Here is a 3,926-nt window from a genome sequence, read left to right on the forward strand (position 1 = left end):
CTAGTAATATTTATATTACACACACACATATATATATATATATACACATATATATATATATATAGTCATGATCCACTGCACACCAGTGTGCAGGAATTTTGTGTGCACCGCGTGATGTTCGCACGAACATCTGAAAAAAAAATCAGATGTTCGCGGGAACATCTCAGATGTTCTCGCGAACATCACAGGGTGTACATAAAATCCCTGCACATACATACATACATACATATATATATATATATAGTCATGATCCACTGCACACCAGTGTGCAGGAATTTTGTGTGCACCGCGTGATGTTCGCACGAACATCTGAAAAAAAAATCAGATGTTCGCGGGAACATCTCAGATGTTCTCGCGAACATCACAGGGTGTACATAAAATCCCTGCACATACATACATATATATATATATATATATATATATATATATAGTCATGATCCACTGCACACTAGTGTGCAAGAATTTTGTGTGCACCGCGTGATGTTCGCACGAACATCTGAAAAAAAAAATCAGATGTTCGCGGAAACATCTCAGATGTTCTCGCGAACATCACAGGGTGTACATAAAATCTCTGCACACTGGTGTGCAGGAGAACAAAATTATATATATATACTAGTTATTTACTATCGCAGAGCTCGTCCTACAGACTTCGTCTTCGAGCCTCGATCTCCCATAGGTAGTTCTCTTCATCGCCCCACCACTTTAGCATGATTTCTTTTGTTCAAAACAAACTCAGTAGGCATTGAAAACGTTCAAATATTTCTTCTCAATATGTATATATACAACAAATAGAAGAGAAAATTAAACGATCCTCCTTCATTCAATTTCAACATTAATAAAAAAAATTAAAATTAGATATCAAATTTATAATGGTCAATAGTGAAACATTAATTCATTTTTGGAAGTTTGTCTCCGCCTTTTGTTCGCGCTCCCTATAATGGCCGCTTCGTCATATGCTCTCCCTGCTGCTTTTGCCATATCGGAAGTACTCCCCTACCAAATCCTTTTATTAATTATTTATATCTACAAGTATGCATATAAATTAGAGACACACACATATATATATATATATATATATATGATAAATGATATAGTGAGCAACCATATGAGCACCTGCTGACGTGTCACTCACGTATTGGATGTGCATGATTCCACATAGCAGGTGCTCGCTCATATGGGTGCTCACGGTGGTTGCTTACCATATCATTTATATATATATATATATGTATATATATATATATGAATATATTGTATGTAGATATAATGAGGAGATATAGTAAAGGGTGGCAAATGATCTAGATCTGACACACTTATGTCTTCAAGACAGAGCAAATTAATCCCCCAACGCAAGTTTTTTTTAAGATCAATGAGTTGTGTTAGGTCATATTAAGAGAGTATTTAATTAATAGCCTTTTTTAGTCGGTGGTGGAATTTTAAGGGAGCATTGAACGCTCATACCTTGTAGATCTTGGAAGTGTATCACTGGAATTTTTTTTAATGTTTTTTTATCATTTTCGATTTATTATATTCATGTGTTTTTGTTTGTAGGTTGAAGAGTGATAGTTTACGTTCCAAAACTCGAAAAAAAAAAATAGAAGCATTGTGAATTGCCTTTCTTCATCAGCAGGTCTGTTTCAATTAATTGCTCTCTCGCTTTTAGTTTAGTACTCTCAATTAACATATGTTTCATTTTCAATTTTAAAGTCAACAGAAATAGCTTCCCTTGTAGAAGCTAGCTTATAATTTATCTGAGCTTTGCTCCCATCTATATATATAAACGTTTCTTGGGATCGAGCAAGGAATTGAATTCTTCTTATATCTACGTCTTAATTTAATTTTTTCAATAGGACTCGCGCCGGTGCTTCGAATCGGAGGTACGTACTCTCAACACAAATATATATCCTCCGATTTTTTCAATCTACACACACACATACAACTCTTCCTATGTACATTTAGGTACCTTAACTCTTCCTACATCTTCCTGAGCTTAATTAATTTATCTGTTGCAGAGTAATTCAAAGATGAGGTAATTTTCCTTGGAAATCTTGGTCATTTGCAGTTTGACGTACGACACATATTTACTTTTGGCTCCTAATAACTAGCTTTAATTTGTTTGTTTAAAATGTCATGCATTCTGGAATCTGGAGCTTCTTTTTGTTGGTTTCTTTACTATGAATTCATTTTCTTATAATTGCGAACGTTAATTAAATATAGATTCAAAACTTATATATATATCTTCATATCTTATCCAATTTTAATTTTTAAAATTTATAAAAGTGTTATTTATATTTATCTGTTTATATTTTTAGTTTTAACAAAATTTACAAAGTTCAGATAGTTTTTTTAATCGTGTAACTACATAATTCATGCAAATTATTTATATCATACATGTAGGGATGAAAATTTTTTCCGCGGATTCGGGGTCCCGTGGGGAAAACTCCGAATGGGATGTGCTTGGGAGGATATTTTGGGTATGATTTCAAGTTTGGAGATTTTTTAAAATCCCGCGGGGAAACATCGAATGAGATAGATCTGGGGGGTCTTTTTGGGTATGGTTTCAAGTTACGAGATTTTTAAAAATCCTGCGGGGAAAACCTCGTCGATATGGGGAGTTTTTTGGGGTATGGTTTTGGGTCTGGGGAGGCTTTAAAATCCCGAAGCTTATCGCGGTATGGAATGGTACCCCTATCCACGAACTCGTTCCGAGGGTAATTAAAAAAAATCCGAGCTACACAATATTATTTTACAAAATATGAAGGCAAAGTTTCCTTCTCAATATTTTCATATTAATTAGTAGTGCACAATAATTTAGTGGTTTAAACTTTATAGTCTAATTTTATTGTTTCCAACCGCATTTGAACTTGGTATATTTACTTGTTAAAATAAAATAAAAAATAAAAAAAATTATTGAACCTCTAACAAGCAATAAATTATTGTGAATTTGTGTCTGTTTTAGCTCCTTGCTATATTCGGCTTGTAGTCAACGCAAGAAAAGCAAAAGGGAATTAGAAAAATACATAATTCTAATTTTTATGCATGTGAAGTCATTTTCAGGAATTCATTAATTTTTTTGTGCATGCTCCATGTATATAACATCAGAGGGCACCAGTTGAACAATTTTACACTCTCTATCTTTGACACATTTTGATGTAGTATTGTTTTGGGACCATGCTCGAAGAAAGAGACATAGTAATTTGGGGTTGGATACCATTTTATACTTGAAACTTTTATAGCTTTAAACTTTAAAATGGAATAAATAAATAAATAAGGAAGAATTTGCATGTAAATTTTAATATTATTTCACGTCATAATTTTATAATTAAGCCTACGTGTGTTGGAAGAATTGTAGTGTTATATATGCAACGTAATAATGATTTTACGACAAATTTTTAAATATGTAGCAAAGCTCGTTTGTTTAGCAATTTCACAGTTGGTGTTATTAATTTAGAATATTTGAACTCACAAATGTTAGTAAAATTATTTCTGATTTTTTTTTTGTGGGATTTGTTGTTGTTGTTATTACTATTTTCAGGGACATTTGGTTGGGTTCGGGGATAGGGATAACTTCCCCATACCCATCTTCAATTTGATTCGAGGAGTTTTCAAATCCTCAAACCCCAACCCATCACGAAAACTTATCTCCGCAGCCGTCCCATTTCAAGATTTTTTGGGGAAAATTTTTTCATCCCTAGTTAAATAGAATGTAGATATAAAGATGAAAATTTTCCAATTATTTGATCAAATAAATCCCTAGAGGTGGAGTGAGTTTCTTATTTATTATTGCCCATTTTTTTTGTTAATGTCATTATTTGATTCAAACTCTACAAATTTTTTTTTCTCTTATGATCACTGTGTAATTCATTTACGATTTTGATTGATCACTTTTGATGGCTGAATTAGATCCTATAATACCACATATAGTTTTT

General features: G+C 32.7%; 1 long non-coding RNA gene across 1 annotated transcript; it reads left to right on the forward strand.

The window, feature by feature from the left end:
* Positions 1-1,286: 1,286 nt before the first annotated feature.
* LOC140878109 (uncharacterized) lies at positions 1,287-3,644 on the forward strand. Its single transcript, XR_012149313.1, has 4 exons — positions 1,287-1,627; positions 1,848-1,874; positions 2,010-2,026; positions 3,533-3,644. It is a non-coding gene; the product is annotated as an uncharacterized lncRNA (long non-coding RNA).
* Positions 3,645-3,926: the final 282 nt, after the last annotated feature.

The sequence above is a fragment of the Henckelia pumila genome, chromosome 1 (assembly GCF_033568475.1).
Source record: "Henckelia pumila isolate YLH828 chromosome 1, ASM3356847v2, whole genome shotgun sequence".
Taxonomy (NCBI): Eukaryota; Viridiplantae; Streptophyta; class Magnoliopsida; order Lamiales; family Gesneriaceae; genus Henckelia; species Henckelia pumila.